General features: G+C 36.2%; 1 protein-coding gene and 1 pseudogene across 1 annotated transcript in view; one reads left to right on the forward strand and one right to left on the reverse strand.

Moving 5' to 3' along the window:
• Nucleotides 1-1,957: 1,957 nt before the first annotated feature.
• LOC131160590 (protein transport protein Sec61 subunit gamma) overlaps nt 1,958-21,952 on the reverse strand; it is a 42,062-nt gene continuing 22,067 nt past the window's right edge. The window contains exon 3 of the mRNA XM_058116406.1: nt 1,958-2,219. The gene's annotated coding sequence lies outside the window, so the exon portion shown is untranslated. The remainder of the gene's footprint in view (nt 2,220-21,952) is intronic.
• Nucleotides 3,900-21,609, forward strand: LOC131161002 (elongation factor 1-alpha-like; annotated as a pseudogene).

Here is a 21,952-nt window from a genome sequence, read left to right on the forward strand (position 1 = left end):
AATGGTGTGTTATTCAATTGGGGGATTTGACTTTTTGACCTTTTGTCTTTACATTTAATTTGTAATTTGTAAGACAACTTAGCTTGCATGGGTTTTTAGTAAATTGTGAGAGTCATTTATGTGTCTAATAAGTTGGTATATTTAATATCTTTGCCTCCCATGTTTGTGTGGGAATTGCTAAGTGTTTAATGTCCTTGTCTCCCATGTTTGTATGGGAATTGTTAAGTGTTTAATATCCTTGTCCCCCATGCTAGCTATATATATCTCACCATTGTAAGAGCAATTGATCATTGAATAGAAATCAAGAAAAGTGAGGATTTGTTTCTTCTTTGGTTCTTTAGAGAACTTGCGAACTTATCAAGTATTCTTCCTTATGGCGTTCAAATTTTACACCTTTGGTTCATGATTAATCTATAATCATTGGGTCAGGGTTTCTTACTTTATACTTTCGGTTCACGTTTCATTTATAAACGTTGGGTCGGAGTTTCCTATCAAAATATGAATTTTAGCTTTCTTGGGCAAGCATTCCAACATTGTTTGCTGGGTCTCAATGCGTGTCGATTGAGGTTCACATCACTGCATACAGGCCCCCGTAGACAACCAACACTGCCCATGGTGTTTCTTACCACATAAGGAGCAACGTTGAACACGTACGATATTCTGAGACGCACCACCGCTGTTCTTCTTCAACTTACCCTATTCTGCCCCAGACGAAGAATTAGGAGGCGATGACCTCTTCTTCAAGACCTAAACCTCTGCGTCCTCTAGCATACACTCATCTGCTACCATGGCTTTATCAACCAATGTAGCAAAGTCCTACAACTGCAATATCACTGTCTGCTTACAGATCTCACTCCTCAGACCCCTCTGAAAATTCCAGACCTTCTTCGCGTCATCGGGAATCACAAATGGAGCAAATCGGGACAACTCTTGGATTTTGGCAGCATACTACTGCATTGTCAATGACTCCTGCGTCAGATTCATTAATTCCTCCATTTTCACGTTTCTAACTGTGGCCGAAAAATAACGTTCAAAGAAGAGCTCTTTGAACCGGGCCCACGTCAACGCTATTGGTATCTATCAGTGCTCTTCCATTTGCTTTACAGATACCCACCATCTCTCAGCCTCCCCAGCCAACTTGAACATGGCGAAGGTGACTTTCTACCTCTTTGTGCAGTTCAAAACATCCAGGATCTTCTCGATCTCCTAGATCCAATTCTCAGCACGAACTGGATCTGCACTGCCCATAAATACCGAGGGCTTCAATCTGGTGAACTACTTAATGGAGCAACCCAACTCAGTCGTAGGATGATCCTGCCCCCTATTCGTTCGCACTACCTCAGCCATAAGCTGCGGTGCAAACTCCCGCAATACACTAGTAGAGTTATTACCAGCCTTAGGGCCGACACCCTCACTACTACTGCCTCCCACGTTGGTAGTAATATCCCTGGATTCCATCCTGAAGACAATTACGAGAATCCATTAGAAAAGTAATGTCCTAAGCATCGACTAGTACTTTCATACTATAACTCAATCCCTTAAATTCATATTCCCGATATTGACATACTTCATTAATTTGACATTATCATTCTAACTCGAATTCCACCCTTCTACTAGGAAACGAAATCGTCGATAGATTGCCGTAATTTTCTGAACCTTTCGACTGATCTAGAAAAACACAAAAGTCTATCCATAAATTTCCATCTCCAGATATACAAAGCAAAACCGAAGGTCTTACCCTTATCCTATACTCTGGTATATTCTAGGCTAAAGAATTAGCAACTCCTAAGTCCTGAACACATCCCTAACCAGACAGCATGCATCAAAACATAGTTCTAACTGGTTAAGTGCTCTGATACCAACTGTAACAACCCGACTCTTTATACAAACCAATACCGTTAACCAAATTACCTATACCTGTTCAAGATACGTAGACAACCAGCTCTAAACAGGGACATACGGGTGCAAACCATAAATAATTACAATATAAATGTTGCGAAAAAACGTAAACATTCATTAGGATTTCTGCTAGACTTATACCAGAGCTTACTATTACATCCTCACTATCATAAATCCAAACATAGAATATAACCTGTTATTACAACCCTCCAAAAAGGAACTTCATATAAATTTATTACATGATTTGAACACTTACGTAAGCTAAACCAAAAACAATCCTCCTGATCCCTCTAGCTATGAGGACCGACGACCTGATGGACCTGAAAACAAAAGTTGTATGATAGGGTGAGACACTTCTCAGTAAGGAAGAAGGTGTTACAACAGTGTGTGACTGCATATATGCATATTTTCATAAAAACTCATACATATGGAACATTTGTTTATAATACTATAACATATAAAATTTATCTGCACATTCAACTATTTAAATCATGCATATGAATATCAAAACAACTACCAGCTTGGTGTGATAATTTTCCTGTTTACCCCCGTGGCACGGGTTGTGCAGTAATACCTCTTACAATGTCCTGTTCGTATAGACAAGGTCGAGCATCTATTATAGTCCGACCGCCCCTTGGTTTATTTTTACCAGTAACTTACTAACTCCACACATGTCGACTATCTTAAGTATCCACACTGATCCCTCATGTATGGTTGCACTGTAGTACCAACATCGGAACCATGCTTATAATAGTTTAGAGTATTTTTCAACTCCATCGCTGAAGTTTTTTTCAACTTATTTCGGTAGCAAACTATGGTTCCAGTATCATATATACAATTTATAAAAAAATATAGTAACCTGTGCAATTCCAGTATTTTCATAAATTCAGATAATTACACCGGGTACAAACCAACGCACATCCTCTTGGTTTACCCTTTTCACTGATACAGCTCGGTGTATAACTGGCCTCTGTTTTCCACATTTTCAGTATAACAAGTTGGAACTCCGTTCCCATAATCCATATACATAGTATAGAAAATTCATACATTTTCATTTCAACATATATCACATGAGTTTAGTCCAAAAAAATCCGCTAAATAATAAAAATCCAAGCACCATTTAAATGAAAAAGTAAAGGATTCAAGCATCTCCTACTATAGTATAAATGTAAAGAAGTGATTTTCATAAAATTTGAAGATCATACGCCAAAATCCTCGTTTTTACCAAAAACCGTAAAATCATAAAACTGGAATTGCTACTCTCTAGAATTTAGCAAATAAGCAATCAAATCATACATATAAGCATAATCTAACTTTTTAGCGATTCAGTTTTTACAAAATACTGTTGTAATCAAATTCCCCTCACCTTAAACCCGAAACGAAACTACGTACGGAAACAGTTCAAACCGATAACACGGGATCCTCGAAACCTAAAAGCCACATAGCATAATCTTACTATAATTTTGACTACTATCCAAATATTCAATCGAAATCGAGATCAGATCCTTACCTAGATTTTTGGGAAAACCCAAAAATCCTCAAAATAATGATGCGTTCTGCTAAAATTATAGGACTTCCTCCTCTGATCCCCATAGGAACTTCCATTTTTAGAAACAGACGTCGAACGGCGAAGAATCTTATAAAGAGAGAGGAACTTTGCTAGTTTAGAGAGAGAGGGAGAGAGCTTTGGGAGAAACTTAACTTTTAAGCAACCAAAATGGATATTTATAGGGCCTTTGATCGAGTCAAACTTGCCAACGAGGCAGCGTCTTTTTCGATGAATCCGCCACACAGCTCGTCGACGAAGCCATTTCTTCGTCGCCAAGCCCAATTCCGAATATTTCTCTGACCCGCTCGGTATTTGCTCGTCGATAACGCTCTGAATTTTGTTGACGAGGCTCTGAAGGACTTCATCGACGAATGTGACTCCTTCGTCGACGAACCCAGCTTATTACGGGTTTGGGTCTCTACAGCTGCAGTGGCTCTAACCACCCCCTTTCATGTCGTTCACCCCCATCGCACCAGCCAAGCACTCTGCGAACCGCTCTTCTCCTCTCCACCTCTTAACACCACCACTTCCGGCAGCCCTTGTTCTGAGACCAAACACCACCTTCGTGACCACACCCAGCCACCCTCTTGTCCACACGCACAACACATAGATCTCTCTCTCCAAAAACTATCTGTCCCTCTCCCTCGGGTCTCTCTAGAAATCTCCACAGCCACCATACTTCATACCAAACTCTGGCAAGTCAACCACCACCGGACACTTGATCTATAAGCTTGGAGGTATTGACAAGCGTGTTATTGAAAGGAGGCTGTTGAGATGAACAAGCGTTCTTTCAGGTATGCGTGGGTGCTGGACAAGCTCAAGACTGAGCGTGAACGTGTTATCACTGTTGATATTGCCTTGTGGAAATTTGAGATTGCCGAAATACTACTGCGCTGCCATTAAAGCTCCTGGACACCGTGATTTTATCAAGAATAGGATCACTGGTACCTCACAGGAGGATTGTGCTGTCCTCATCATTAACTCGACAAATGGTGGTTTTGAAGTTGGTATTTCTCAAGGATGATCAGGCCCGTGAGCATGCTCTTCTTGTTTTCACCTTTGGTGTGAAGCAGACGATTTGCTGTTGCAACAAACAGGATCAACAACTCTCTTGTATTCAATTTTATCTGGTTCTAAAATTTTTTCCATATGGATGTGAATGGATTTCATCATAAAAAATCTACTCCTGTGCATTGCTATGATTCAAAGAAGCCCACCACCTGTTTGACAAAACGCCCAGGTCAGTACCCATTTCCTTGCATTTGTGCTTAGATTCCAAACACCTACCACCTGTTTGATAAAATGCCCAAACCAATTTGTTTAGTTATGATTTCTGTAGTGTTTGGCATTTTGAGTATTTGTGCTTGTTCGGGTTTATTAGAATTGCTGCATCGGGTTTTTAATGTGTTGGCTCTTGATTGGTTTGGGAGATGAATAGTATAGTTTACCATGCTTTTGTTGATGCTTTTGGGAATATGTTTCATATGCACTAATAATGTGGGAATTTGTTTTATGCATGCAAGCTGTTTGATAAAATGTCAGAGAGAGATGTTGAGTTGTGGGGTTTGAGTTTGACATCACATGCACACCTCCACACTAATTTAGTTACACTCACATGTATACATGCACACATGCACATCTTCACACACTCACTTAGTTACACACACACTTTCACATACCCATATGCATATATACATGTATTCATGCATGCATGCATGCATTGCATCATCATCCACGACTTCATTCATTCATGCATGCATGCGGGTTCGTTCTTGTCCATGCATTATGTCATTGCTCGTTCATGCATTCATGCATATGCATGCCCATTCATACCACACATGCATTTCCATCCTTATCCATACATGCACATGTACACATGCATTACACCATTGTTCATGCGCACACTTACACTTGCCTTGCATGCATGCTCCTTCTTGTCCATACATGTACACTCATGTGGTACATCATCACCCGTGACCTCACCCATACAAACATGTACATATGCATTCACATACACATGCATCCATATATCCATGCATGCATGCATGCAGTCGCACATACACCCACATCCACATACATACATATGCATGCATTCGCATACACGTTCATATGCACCCACGCACACATGCACGCATGCATTCATATACACTCACATGCACATGTATACACATGCAAACATGCATTCATATACACATGCATGCATGCACTCACACTCAAATGCACACATTCACGTGCTCATGTGTGTACGTGTATGTCGTTCCACACATACATATGCATGCATGCATTCATACGCCACATGTGCATGCAACCCACTTCATGCATTCTGATGTCACCCATGACATCATCACGTAGGTCATTGCCCATTCATGCATGCATGGAATGAGTATTCTAGTCCAGACCTTACATCATGTCATTATTTATGCATATGCATGCACACACATTCGTGCACGTGCTCATTCAAGCACGTACTCAATCATGCACATACATACACGTGCACATCCCCGCACACACGCACATTCGTGCACATGCTCATTCATGCATGCACGCGCGTTCAAGCACATGCTCATCCATGTATACACATGGTCACGCATTCATGATCACACATGCATTATGCATCATTCATGCACGCTAGCATACACCTGAACACACACAACCCACGCGTAAGGCAACGCGTGTTGATTCATGGTCTCGACCAAGACCTTAAACTGGTTTTCTCCCGGATTGGTCGGTGCCCAACCGGCTCCTCTCCTGAACCGGTTCACGCCGGTTTTCTCCATTTCACTCGTATATTATTATTTGAATATTCAAAAAATTCACAAAAAAATCACAAAATTCTCAGAAAAAACCAAAAAAATATTTTCATACCTTGATTTCCATGGTTTTCATTTTGTGTTATTTCAAAGTTTGGGAAAAATATTGAAAAATCACAAAAAAAAAAAAAAATGTTTTCACACTTAGAAAAATCACAAAAATATTTTCAAGCCTAGAAAATCATTTTCATCCCGAACAAATTTCAAAAACCTCCCGGAATAGTATTTTCCTACTTAGAAAAAACTTATGGATTTTAAAACCCCCGGGAGCATATTTTGTACCTTATTTTCTTGATTTTCCTTCCTAATGATTACAACCAAGGGCAATGGACTCTTCGGAGTATTGGATTGCCTCGGTTCTGAGGGAATACTTATATAGTATTTTCATTCTTTTGATTTTTGAAAGGGATAAATTTTGACAGGCTTATTAGATTTATTTTGGGGATAACTTTTGATTAATCTGGTACCGTTCGTAAGAATGAGCGCGTAGAAGTGCTAATACCTTTTCCTAGCGTAACCGTACTCCCGAGCCTGACTCTGATGACGCAGACCGATTCTACCCCTAACAGGTAGTAATCAAGTGTTCTAACCGCACTTCAAAAGGTTAGTGGCAACTTCATCACACATTTTACGAAAATATTTTTTCAAAATTACAAATCCATTTTTCCTAGTTCGCAGCAGCATCCATTTTTCGCTAGAGAGCGGTTCTTTGGGCCGAGTCCAGGACATCGTGACACTGAGACTCACTGAAAATTTAAAGGTACTTGGTAAAAATATCGAGCCTCGACTAAAATTCACCGAGACTTAAAAATTCATTGGGATTCAAGAACTCACTAGGATTCAATCAGATCCTTCCATTCTTGGGATTCAAGTCAATTCTTATTTTTCCAGATCTTCTCAGAGAGGGCTGGTAAAAATTGGAGTGTCAACAAAATTGATTCTTATAATATTATTTTTATTTCAATTTTTCTATTTTTATATAATTAATAAATGTCTATATGATGCAAGGAATACCATTTAAATATGTACTTTTTTCAATACGAAATAACGAACATTTTAAACATTTTGAATAGATATATAATATGAAATTTCAATAATATATCAATTATATCTTCTAAATTTGATCACATTTTTGACAATTAAAAATTTACTTTAAATACTCAAGTGAGTGTTTTAAATATATTTTATTATTTAATTAAATCCATAATAAATAAGAATCTTATTATTCAATTGATTTAAATTATTTTGAGTAATAATTCAATTTTACTAAAAATAAGTTAAAAGTTGTGATTGAACTCTTGCTTATGGTGTGAAATTTGTGTTCACAAAAAAAAAAAAATCTTTTTTAAAAAATTGAAGTATAAATAACATTAACTCTTTGATGCTCAAGAAGGAAAACAAAATTTCTATTTGTTGTTAGCTTTACAAATTTCTTTAGATTAGGTTAATTAAAATTTGATAAAAAATTTTAAAGTTACAAAATTAGTTTAATTCAAATTGTTTAATAAAATTATTATTAATTCAGAACGTAAAAATAAAAATTAATCAAATCACGAACATGCTCATCTTTTTAGCGTCAACTTCGGTGAATGCTCATATGCTACTCTATCGTCATAATTTTAAAACTTTAAATGTTAATTAATTTGAATTTAACCAAGTATAGTAATTACATATTTTTCATATATAATTATTTTAAATTTAACAATAATCTCGCTGCTTGGTCTAGCGATATTTAAGCAAATCTCGCTGGATCAAGTAGCAAGATTTGTCACGTGTTAGGAGCAGCTCAAATGGTGATTTTAAATGACATCCATTCGATTGAATAACACGTGACAAATCTTGCTGCTTGGTCCAACGAGATTTGCTTAAATCTCGCTGGACCAAGTAGTGAGATTATGTCATAGTCATTTCGGGAAATATTTTCCCGAATAGGATATTATTTAATATATTATTTTTGAATAAAGACAAATCGGGGAAAAAACTCCTTTTCTAACTCTACCCATATTGTCTTCTCTCTTAAATAACAACACGTGAGACGCAATGTGGTGGAGCAATTTAAATATAAAATTAATTTAAAAATTATATATATATATATATATATATATATATACACATACATATATAAATCAAATTAATATTAAATGAGAATTAGCAAAGGTAATTGATAATATAATTAAATGAAAAATTATAACATTTTGAAGCACGTTCTAAGTTCTTATTTTAAAACTCACAAACAAATATATATATATATATATATATATATATATATATATATGAATATTTTTAATAATTAGAGTGAAATAATACAGTTTTAATAAAGAGATTAGCGTACCTTCAAAAGTTACAAAAGGCAACATAGTTTCACTCCTATATATATAAATTAACTAAGAGTCTATTTACTAATATTACTAATTTCTATTTTTCTATTTTTTTATTTCTGAATACAAAAAAAATAGATTATAAAAATATATTGCTTTGTGTTACTAGTTTTCTATTTATATTAATGGTTTTCAGCTTTTTGTTGAAAAACTCCAAATAATTGGGTTGTTTGATATTACAATAAAAAATAATGAAAATGAAAGCTAAAAAAACATTCAAAAATCAGAAGCAGAAACTAAAATCGAAAACCAATAACCTGTTTGGTTAATGTTTCTAGACTAAAAATAAATAAAAATAAAATTATAATTAAGTAAATGCTTATTTTTATCCTTGAATCAAATAACAATTACATGATATGATTACAATAATAAAAGTACAAAATAATTAAATTAAATAATATAATAATAAAAATAAAATTATTATAATTGTTACACTTAACTATTATATTTCACTTTATAAAAATAATATTATTGTATAGGACATTAAAATATAGTGAAAATATTTTTTTTAAATGAGTTTTGTTATTTTTAAAATTTTTTGAAAATTTATGAGCATTTTATTTTAATTATATTTTAATTTCATTTGATTGTATTATTTTAATTTTAATTGAAAAGTATGGATAAAATAAAAGATTTAATTCAAAAAAGTCGATTTTAGATATTAACACATTTTGTAATAGGTTATAAGAAATGAATCTTGATGAAGAAAACTAATTTCATTCAATTGATTAAAAATAACAATACAAAAGAATGTATATATATACATTCAGCTTAACGAATGAAGCTGAATCTAGTGAAGAAATAAAGAAAAACTAATTAACTAAAAAAAAACAGTTACTATACAGATGAAGAATCAGTTTGGTTATTTTTAACTATTGTTACTGTCTTAAGCTGAGGCTCTACTGTTGCTGTTAAGCTAAGGCTGATTTTTCATACTCTCACTCAAGATGGATTGATGAAGAACAAATGTTAATCAGTTCCATCTTGGATAACAATTAAGAAAACTGTTTGTAACCCAATGCCTTGGTTAATAAATCTGCAATTGACAATGAGTTCTCACATGATTCAGTTTAATTACTTTAGTCAAGACCTTGTCCCTTACAATGTGACAATCAACCTCTATATGTTTGGCCCTTTCATGAAAAACTGGATTAGATCCTATATGCAAGGCTGATTGACTATCACAAAACAATATTGCTTCTCTATCATGTCTAATCTGCAAATCCTTTAGCAAATAAAGAATCCATACAATTTCACAAGTTGCTACAGCCATAACTCTATACTATGCCTCAGCTGAAGATCTTGACACAGTAGCTTGTTTCTTTGATTTCCAAGAGATCAATGAATTACCAAGAAAAATACAAAACCCTGTAACAGATCGTCTTGTATCTGAGCACGATGCCCAATCTGCATCACTGAATCCTTTGACATGTAGTGTTGATTTTACAGAAAAAAAAAAAAAATGCTCCTTTCCCTGGTTCATTTTTTATATAATGAAGTACCTTAAGAGCAGCTGCATAATGAGGCTTTCTAGATTGTGCCATGAACTGACTAAGCTTATGAACAGCAAATGTAATGTCAGGCCCAGTAATAGTTAAGTATAACAATATGCCAACCAATCTTCTATATTGGCTTGGATCATTTAGCACATCACCTTCATGTTTGCTAAATTTTAAAGTAGGATCCATAGGAACTTTTGTAGGTTTGCATCCTAGTAAGCCAACATCTTCCAAAATTTCTAGAGCATACTTTCTTTGACACAAAAAAAATGCCTAAAAAGCATAAATTTTGACTTTAATTGTGTACATAAACAAAAAAAATTGGCAATGTAAATAATCACAATTTCATAATCGGCTACTTCACTATACAAAAACGAAAATAGAAAATCAAGAACAAAAACAATAACAATTAGACCCTAAATTTTATGATTTTTAATTTTTTTGACAACTTTTTCCCAAAATTGTTTATGTCCAAAAATAGTTTTTTTGATAAATTATTCATTTTATACTCCTTTTTTAATCAAAATTAAAATAAATAATCATATGAATTTTAATATCATTAAAAAAATACATGTTTCAAAAAATAAAAATAATAAAAGCTAATTACAAAAATATTTTTTTTTCTAATTTCAATTGTCATACAATAAGAATTAAGATTGTCATTGTAAAGTAAATTTTGAAAATATAATAATTAAGTAAAATAATTATAATTAGTTTGATTTTTATTATAGTGTTTCTTATTTTATATATTTTGTGATTTTATTATTGTAATCATATTTTTGTAATATTATTAGTTTTAAATACGAATTAAGTTTTTTTTATTAATTTAAACTTTATAAATATTAATCAAACAATTTATTGGTTTCTAGTTTCTAGTTTTTGTTTCTAATTTTTTATTTCCATTTTCATTTTACATTTTTGACAATAATACCAAACGACCCCTAAAGAAATAGAAGTGTAAGTGTATTTTCATTATAATTGTGATCTCTACTTTTAAAAAGAAGATCTTCCCTTTCTTAATTTGACTTTTAATATTCCAAAATGCTCTATAACTATCTATAAATATTTTAAAAAAAAAAAAACCCTATAATTACCTATAAATACTTCAAAAGTACCCTTATATATAAATATTTCAAAAATACCCCATAACTACCATAACTACCCAAAAATAATATTTCTAAAAGATTATTTATTTGTTAATTGATTTTGTTATTATTATTGTTACATTTAGTTGTATCAGAACTATTATTTCTATTTTTCACACTAGATAATAAAAATGTATTATTATTGCTTGTAAATTGTTTCCAAATAAGATGAAGCAATATATTTACTAAATGAGATGCATATGTGAAACTACAAATCCTTGTCTTGAAAATGTGATGGAAAAAAATCCTACAACCATTGTGTTTATTAGAATGACTCCATATTCATATAGTATACCCATACATTTGTTTAAATAAAAAAAAAAATACTTAGTCTATGTTTATGGAGGTGTTAGATTTGGATAAAATATAATACAAAATTATATTAAATTTATCCAAAAATTTATTAAAATTAAAATTCAAAATTCAAAATTCATGCTCTCAAACACAATATTAACATTTTCAATATATAAATTTAAAATGCATATTACCATTACTGGTTGTTAGGCCCTTGTCACCTGATTATCATGTACACTTTTGGTGTGTATTAACTCAAGTATTAATTGTTAAAAATGACTTGCTAAAAATGTGTACACAACCTCAGGAAAATGTGCATATTGAATATTCATTTACACTTTTTATCTGACTCTTTCTTCTTAAATAATAGATGCTTTAGAAATGGTGTACACTGGACATAGTTTTACCTCCACACTTGGAAAGACTATTTCCATGACTTGGAACGCTTGATCTTCAAGTTTGAGTGTAACATCCTTGCCATTGGGTCAAGGCTAGCGTCTTTCATGACACAAATTAAACAATAACAATATGAAGCCTTAAGTCTCACTAGATAAGGTCGGCTACTTGAATCTTTTTTCGTTAATTCATCACATTGACAGGGTTTTTCTCTATTAGATTTAAGGGCTGTTAAATTCTTCCTCACTATGTCATTCCAAATTATTTTAGGATTACCCCTACTCCTTTTCATGCCAAAAACAATAACTAACTCACTCCTCACAAATACTCTACTAGGCCTATATTCCGAATGCCCAAACTACCTAAATTGCTCCTCCCTTATCTTATCTTTAACTGGCATTATGCCTAAATTATTACATATATATCCATTTTTTGTTTTATATTTTAATATTATATCACTCATCTACCTTAACAATTGCATTTTAGCAACTTTTACTTTTTGTACATGTTATTTCTTAATTGTACAACATTCTAAATCATAAAGCAGAGCGGATCTTATAACCATCTTATAAAACTTTCCTTTTAATTTTAAGGATATCCTACGATCACACAACACGTATGATGTATTCCTCCATTTTAGCCAACCTATTTTAATTCTTATACTACATTTTCTTCAATTTCCCCTTCTACTTGTATAATAGATCTGAGATATCTAAATCTATTTGTGTTATTAATTTCTTGATTAATTTCTTGATTATGAAGTTTAATCTTCTCTTTACTACTACTACTACTACTTATATTACTAAAAAAAATTACATATCATATATTCTATCTTATTCCTACTTATCTTAAAACCTTAAGACTTTAACATGGTTCTCCAGAGTTTTAGCTCATATTCTTATAGACAAAAACAAATTGTTGCTACCAAAATTTGTCCAGAACAATTTGGATCAATCACAACTTCGATCATCTAACAAGAATGAAATGGCTTGGAGGACTTTGAATGTACTCCGGGGGATCACTTCGATGCTTAAGTCGGGGAATTTGAAAAGATTATACGATCGCAATAGTAAGGAGCGAGTGAGGATGAGATGAGATGTCTTACCTTGCTTAGGGATCCTTTTTATTGGCATTTAGATGTGTTACCAGGGAGTAAAGATTAGTGTGCTAACCCTTTACTAAAAATTAATGGACGATACCTCCTTTCCATTAGTCTCTTGATGTCTTTTCATTTTTTAGTCTTATTTATATTAATGTCGAGTTTAATATCGGGGTCTCCTCTAAGTAATGTCAGTTCCCCCCCCCCCCTCCTCCCCCGACTCACAAGCCTTAGAGTTACCTTTTGGTTCAAGAGTATATTACATTTATTATAAGTCCTTTTATTATCACGAGATTCGAATAAAGTCGTCAGATTGAACATCTTTAGCCTCATAAGCAACATTCATCAAATGGGTTAATACTTTGCCGAGCATTTTTGGGCTTAATGAGTGGTGCTCATCAAATGGACATTTTTGAGTTTCATAAGTGGTGCTCACAAAATGGACCATTTTTTTCCCGAACAGTATCAATCTCTTATTGCCTTATGAGTGATGCTTATTATATGGACTTTTTTCTTTGCCTCATGGGCCATGTTCATCATATGGGAAAATTATTTATCTAGTGTCCGTCTATTGTTATCTTATGAACGATACTCATCAAATGGGCATTTTTAGCCTCATAAATGGTGTTTAGCAAATGGACTAATTTTCTGTTAAGCAGTGTCTATCTCTTGTTGCCTCATGAACGATATTCATTAGATGGACATTCTTGGGTCTCATGAGCGATGCTCATTAGATGGGTCAATACTTTGCCAAGCAGTGCTATTTCTTGTTGCAATGCTCATCAAATGGATATTTTTTAGCCTCATAAGCAGTGCTTATCAAATGAGCCAATTTTTTTATCGAACTGTGATCGTCTCTTGTTGTTACATGAGTGGTGCTAATTAAATGGACATTTTTGGATCTCATGAGCTGTGTTCATCAAATGAATCAATTTTTTTTCCGAGAAGTGCCCATTCATTGTTTCTTCATAAGTTGTGCTCATCATGTAAGTATTTTTTAGTCTCATGAATAGTACTCATCAAATGGATCAATATTTTTTACCAAATAATGTCCATCTCTTGTTGTCTCATAAGTAGAGCTCATTAAATGAGCAATTTTAGGTCTCATGATACTGATCATCAATGGGCTAACTTTTGCAATCAAAACTCATCTCTTGTTGCTTTGTGAGCGGTGCTCATCAGATGGACATTTTGAGTCTCATGAGTGGTGCTCATCATGTGAGCCAATTTTTTTGTCGAGCAGTGCCCGTTGTCACGAGCTAAGCTTGTTCAGGGCATTATGCTTGCCTGTGACCGCTTATCTCGTATGCTTGGGATGGGTTTCCATCATGTAAATACTAGTGTACAATTATTTTCTGCTAGTAGAGTCTTTGTATGCCAAATAAGGCAGTATGACTCCTCGGTCACTTTGATGTTTCCTAGTGCTAGGATGATAATAGCATAAAAACCTCTTTAGGGGAGGGTGAGTGTTCATCAGTCATTGTAAAACTCACTAGCTATTACCAACGTGCTTAGCCTACTTGCCTCCCTTACTAAGTACACAATGTCAATGGAGGATTTGTTAATGAATTACGTTTGCTTCAATGTTTACTGCTTGCTTGTCATGACTTTCATAAATTGATTACTGTTTCTGTTGTTATTTGAATGAATGCTAATGAAAGTGCTTCGTGGATAAATGTTGGTAAACGATAGGCTGGCTAGTTAAACAAGAGTGTTTTAGCTAGCGCTGCACGGCCCTTCACAACGGTGTGAAAATAGTCGGACCGTGACACTTGGTATCAGAGCCCAAGGTTAAGTTGCTACATGAATTCGATTGTCTTCGTTGTTGGATTTGGAAAGCTTTGGTAAGTGACCATGGCACCAAACAATGTTGAGAGGATCAGCGTGCTGGAAGTACAAGTTGAGACAACAACCAACACTATGGTCGCGGAGGTGGCCGAGATGAGAGAACTTGTTGATGAAGTGATGGGATCACAAAAACATCAAGCAAGTTTGATAGGTGACATGTCAAAGGACTTTCGCCATACAGTTGAAACTTTGCAGTCGCGGATGGCTGATCTAGATGCAAAGGTGAATCTGATGGTTCTTTCTATGGGGAACTCCAACACTCCGGGAGTTAGCTAGACTAAGGTACTAGAACCTAGGACGTATGGGGGTTCTCGGAATGCCAAGGAGTTAGAGAACTTCTTGTTTGATGTGGAGTAGTACTTTCGCGTTGTAAGGATGGCCTCAGAACAGGCAAAGGTGGATACTACGACCATGTACTTAGTTGGTGATGCCAAACTGTGGTGGCGTACCAAGTACAGAGAAATTGAAAATGGAAGCTATGTTATTGATAGTTGGGCGGACTTGAAGAGAGAGCTCAAGGCCTAATTCTTTTTTTAAAATGTTGAGTATAATGCAAGGAGAAAACTGAGAGATCTTAAGCATACGGGGTCAATCAATGAATATGTAAAACAATTTTCTGCTTTAATGTTGGATATTCAAGATATGTCAGAAAAGGACAAGTTGTTCTATTTTCTTGAGGGGATGAAACCGTGGGCAAGAATTGAAATTCATAAGCAAAAGGTTCAAGACTTATCAACTACACAAGTTACTACAAAACGCTTGACTGACTACGCTGGTGATGATACTGTTTCGTCCAAACGGTTTGGCGGAGAGGAAAATAGTGGAAAGTCTTTCAAAAAAGGCAAACCCAAGAGTGGGAGAGCTGACTCTAAATCATCAACCTCGAAGGAAGCTTCGTCGTCTCAAGGATTCAACACACCCAATGGAAAGGGGAAGAATAAAATTTCGTGTTACTTGTTTGGTGGATCTCACAGAGTGAGTGATTGTCAACACAAGGGATTACTCAATGCCTTACAAGCTTCTTCTTCAGGAAAAAGGGTGGAAAGCGAGGAGGAAGATGATCATGCCTCAAGGGTGGGTTTAGTGCGGTTGGTGAGCGCATTGGAAAAGCGGCAAAATCACCTAAAGTTACACAAGCAAAAGGGTTAATGTTTGTGGACTTGAGGATAAATGGGAAGAGTACCTGCGCTATGGTGGATACGAGGGCTACTCATAATTTTGTTTCGCAGGTTGAAGCATGGAGACTCAACTTATCCTTAGAGAATGATATAGAACGCATGAAAGTAGTTAATTCTGTAGCCCAGCCTACTCTGGGAGTAGCCAAGCAAGTGACTGTGAAGCTTAGACAGTGAGAAGGTCATGCGAATTTCACAGTGGTGCCATTAGATGACTTTCCATTCATTCTAGGAATGGAGTTCCTATGGGGGACGAGGGTAATGCTGATGCCTTCGGCTGGTTCTCTATATCTGATGGGAGATCACTCGTGCATGGTGCAAGTCGTTGCAACGAAAGGAGACGACGGGAAGTCCCTTTCAGCCATACAACTCAATGAAGGATTAGGTCAAGGTGAGCAGACACGTCTAGCCACGGTGGTGATAGACAAATAAGTAGGCCAAGAGCTGGAGCCTACGCCCATCTAAGCGGTGTTGGATGAGTACAAGGAGGTGTTTCCGGATAAGCTACCTCAAAATTTGCCTTCACGACGGACTGTGGAGCAAAAGATCGAGTTGTTATCAGGAGTGAAACCACCTGCTAAAGGGCCATATCAAATTGCGCCTCTTAAGATAGTAGAGTTGGGAAAACAGCTTGATGAAGTGGAAGCGGGATGTGTTTGCCCTTCCAAAATACCGTTGGGAGCATCAGTGTTGTTTTAGAGGAAACATGAAGAGCATCTACGGAAGGTGTTCAATAGGCTAAGGGGAAACAGTCTGGATGTGAAGAAGGAGAATTTGTCTTTCGCTTAGCGGAGCAACAAATTCCTTGGTCATGTGGTTGAACAAGGTCGTATCCGGAGGGGTATGGAAAAGGTAAGGATGATTCAAGAAGGGAAGATCCCCACGATAGTGAAGGAGTTGCATTCCTTTCTTGGCCTTACTAGATATTGTAGGAAGTTCGTTGAGGGGTATTCACGGAGAATGACTCCAATGACAGGACTCCTGGGAAGGTATTATTGGCCACACACGCGAGATGATGTGGTTGATTATACCAAATATGCCTCACTTTCCAACAAGACAAAGGGGAGCGGAAGAAGTATGGTACTTTCATGGCAGCACCAAAGTACTATTCGGCAAAGGAGACGACACAATTGTTCCTTGTGACTGTTGTGAAACATTGGGGTGTTCCCCAAGTTATTATTTGTGACAGAGATTTAATGTTCACTGACAACTTCTTGACAGAGTTTTTCAGGATATTCAGGTCATATCTTGACATCTCTTCGAGTTATCCCCCACAGACAGACGGACAGATGAAGAGATTCAGAGAGCTACTAAAAGAGTACTTGTGTCATTTTCTCAACGACAACCAAAAGAATAGCGTGCAACTACTTGATGTGGCTCCATTTTGTGGCAATGCCTAAAGGAGCTCAACAACCAACAATAACACTTTTGAGCTTGTTACAGGCTAGTTGCTGCTATTACCTCACACAGTGGGTGAGTCGTACAGACGAAAGAGTCCCAGGGCGTGCATCTTCACTAGAGAATGGAGACAAAATGCAGAATTTGCCCGAACCTATCTGTAGAAAGCTTCTAAGCAGATGAAGAAGTGGGCAGATCAGGGGAGAAGATAGCAGTTTCATGTCAGCTACCTCAAGCTGTTCAACGCCAACACCAATGACCAGAGCAGAAGTCAGTCAAACAGAGCAGAGTTGAAGACAGTGCAACTTGACAGACATGAAGTTAAAAAGATCCTTGCAGACAGAAAGTTCATATCCTCAAGGAAGAAGCAGCAGAAGTTCCTAGTGAAGTAGAAATGCCTTGATGACAAAGAAATCAGATGGATTTCTGCGGAAGATATTGAACCGTTCATGGACCAACTTGTAGTGTACCTACTGCCAAAGTCTACGAGGACGTCGACCGCATAAGTAGGGGAGAATGTCACGAGTTAAGCTTGTTCAGGGCATTATGCTTGCCTATGACCACTTATCTCGTGTGCTTGGGATGAGTTTCCATCATGTAAAGACTAGTGTACGATTATTTTCTACTAGTAGATTCTTTGTATGTCAAATAAGGTAGTATGACTCCTCGGTCACTTTGATGTTTCCTAGTGCCAAGATGATAATTACATAAAAATATTTTTAAGGGAGGGTGAGTGTTCATTAGTCATTGTAAAACTCACTAGCTATTGCCAACGTGCTTAGCCTACTTGCCTCCCTCGCTAAGTACACAATGTCAACAGAGGATTTGATAATGAATTACGTTTACTTCAATGTTTACTGCTTGCTTGCCATGACTTTCATGAATTGATTACTGTTTCCGCTGTTATTTGAATGAATGAAAATGCTTTGTGGATGAATGCTGGTAAACGATAGGATGACTAGTTAAACAAGAGCGCTTTAGCTAGCGCCGCATGGCCCTTCACAACAGTGTGAAAATAGGACCGTGACACCCGTCTATTGTTTCCTGATGAGCGATACTCATCAAATGGACATTTTTGGAATTCATGAGCGATGCTCATCAAATGGACCAATTTTTACCAAGCAAAACTCGTCTCTTGTTGCCTCATAAGTAGTGCTCATTAGATGGATATTTTAAATTCGTTAAGTAGTGGGATCTCCATTATTTCCTTGGCAAATGGGGGATCAGATATTCAAAAGATCTAACTGAGGTTTTCCCTATTAAGAATTGGTTGCGAACTTCTTTTACCAACTTTTTTGGTTGATCATTTTCTTGAACTTTTCTTCAAATTTTTGAAATTGTTGCTTGTTAATGCCCACACTGTTGTCTCCTTCTACTTTCTTTGTTGAATTTCAAGGTTGCTTCATGTGGTACCACAGCCTTATCCATAGGTATCGTTTCTGCTGAAACAACCCCTGAGTGATGTTCCATAGGATCCTTTTTCTATTGTAAGATCATGCTAAACATGTTTTCCACCGTCCTTTAGAAGATCAAAAACTGATTTGAAGGCAAAATTTGCGACAAATTGTCTAGTGGTGGAGAGTGAACCAACTAAGGCAATTGGTCCACAATAACAAGTTCGAACTTAGAATTGTGTTATGTGGCCATAATTGAGTTTTAGAAATAAATCCTTCTAAGTTTTCCACAAACGACACCAATTGTTGCTGCCAAATTTGTTCAAGGGAATTTGGATTTATCACAACTTTGATCATTTGCCAAGAATTATACCCAAAAAAAAGCCTATGGGACCTGAGGTATACTCTAGTAGGCCACTTTGATGCCTAAGTCAAGAAATTTGAAAGGATTATATAATCAAAACAGCAAAGGAGTGAGGATGAGATGAGATGTCTTGCTTTTCTTAGAAGGTCCCTTTTATAAGCATTTGAGATACCTCCCTATTGATTTCCCTACCAATGAATCACAAGGGTTATATTTCAGACATGTTATTAAGAATAAAGATTGGTGTGCTAACCCCTTACTTTAACTAATGGACGTTATCTCCTTTCCATTGATCTTTTGATATCTATTTTATTTTTTAGTCTTACATAAGTTAATGTCAAGTTTAAAATAGGGGTCTCTTTTAAGTTATGTGAGTTGTCCCCCCTACTCTCAAGTCTTAAAGTTACTTTATTGGCTCGAATATATTGCATTTACTATAGATCAATTTTTTTAGCACGAAATTTGGATTAAGTCGTCATATGGGCATCTTTAAGCTTAATGAGTGGTGCTTATCAGAAGGGTCAATACTTTGTCAAGCAGTGTTTTTTTTTTTTTTCCATTGCTTTATGAGTAGTATTCATTAAAAGGGCATTTTTAGGCCTCAAGAGCAGTGCTCATTAGATGAGCTAATTTTTTTTTCAAGCAGTATCTGTAGAGACCCAAAAAAATAATAACAATGAAAATGATAAAGGAAAAGGAAAAAAAAAAAAAAGAGAAAGAAAAAGAAAAATAAGGAAAAATAAATTTGAAAGGTGAGAAAGGTGAGTGCCCTGGTGTTAGCACTAGAGCTTACTAAGAAATGTGAGTGCCCTAGTATTAGCATTAGAACAGAGGGAACCTACCTGTATGGGCGGGTAGATTTTCCTATTCTCGAAAATTAACAATAAAATATTAATGGTTGTGAATATGCGAAAGGACGATAATGGCGTTGATTTTGTGTGATTATAGGCATGACATATGGGTTACTTGTGGAGTGTGTGTACATTTTAGAAGGATATTTTAATTGTATTATAATCACTCAGCTACACACTATTATAAACTATTTCTTCCTTACTGAGAGGTATCTCACCCCGACAGATGCTAAATCTTTTCAGGTTATCCAGGTGATCGAGCTTAGATAGCTCCAGGGCAGGGTAGTTTTGTGAGTTAAATATAGCAGATTGGATATGTATTCAGTTTATGTTTAATATGTATTAATTCTGGATTTATAATATGAAGGATTAAGTTGTAATTATCATGGATCAACGTCTTTAAATATAGCACTCTGGTATTTTCTTTTGAGGTTATTTATTATTTCCGCTGCGTGAATGATATCAGAGACTCGTGTTAGTTTTCTAACGCACCGGGCCCCGCGTGGCGGGTCCAGGGCGTTATAGTTGGTATCAGAGTATAACGGTCTTGCGGACTTAGGAAGACTAATACCAGAGTATAGGTTAAGTTGAATGGGGGTAGGAACGGGTAGATTAGGGTATTGATAGAAGTTTGAGTTGTTTCCTAACTTGGAGGCAGAAATTCTTTGACGGACTTTTGTGATTTTCTGAATCAGTCGATGGTTTCAAAAAACCACGATAAATCCATCGACAGTGATGTTTCTAAGTTGTGGAACTAAAATTTGGAATTTGATTTTGAAGGTTAAAAAGTTTATGGATAAATTGACGTGGATGTTTAATTGAGGATATGGATATTAATTCGGTTTTATATTATGTGATTATGGTATATATAAGGATGTGGAGATTTTTAAATTGCTTTGTTGTACATTTATATTCAGGGATGGATCCTAAAGGCAAGGGTGTGGATGAAGGAGGAGGAAGCGAAATGGGAGCTTCCAGCAAGGACGAGATTGACACCTCTCGGCTGTTACGAGGAATAGCTCGTCAAGTTAGGGAAGAAATGAGATGGAATTTTGGGGGAACAAGCTATCCACCAGTGCACTAGGGTTGCACCATTGATCAGTTTACACGTCTGAAACCCTCGTCTTTTGAGGGTGGCACCGATCCAATTAAGGCTGAGATGTGGATAAAAGAAATGGAGAAAATTCTTATTGTGTTGAATTGTATCGAGGAGCAGAAGGTTCTCTTCGCCACTTTCAAACTGGCTGGAGAAGCTGAACGGTGGTGGCATGCAATGAAATTGTTAGAGGAATAGCGGGTGATACCAATAGTGATGACCTGGGGTTGTTTCAAGAAGGTCTTCTATGATCAATATTTCCCTACCACCACTAGTAATGCAAAGGTGGAAGAATTTTTCAGCTTGACTCAGGGACGCCTCACTGTTCAGCAGTATGCCGCTAGATTCCTGGACTTATCTCGTTTTGCACCTTCTGTGGTTCCAGATGAATATCAGAAGGGCGAGGTGGCTTGAGAGGGGCCTAAATCAGAGGATCCATGAGCATATGACATGTTTACAGATTCTGGATTTCACAGAATTGGTGGAGAAAGCTACGGTGGCAGAGTCAAGTTTGCAAAGGGGTACCAAGGCATCAGAACAAAGGAAGAGGCTTGCGTCTCCTCGATCCCAAACAAATGCCAGGCAAGGATCGTGGAGGGGGAGATAGAGATGCAGTGGGCCAGGGTTCAAGAAGAAATGATCAGGGACGGCAGGGTAATTCATCACGTCCTCTTTGCCCGAGGTGTAATCAGCGGCATTGGGGGGAATGCTGAGGCAGGAGTGTTATATGCTACAGGTGCGGCAAACAAGGTCACAT

This window comes from Malania oleifera, chromosome 7 (genome assembly GCF_029873635.1).
Source record: "Malania oleifera isolate guangnan ecotype guangnan chromosome 7, ASM2987363v1, whole genome shotgun sequence".
NCBI lineage: Eukaryota > Viridiplantae > Streptophyta > Magnoliopsida > Santalales > Ximeniaceae > Malania > Malania oleifera.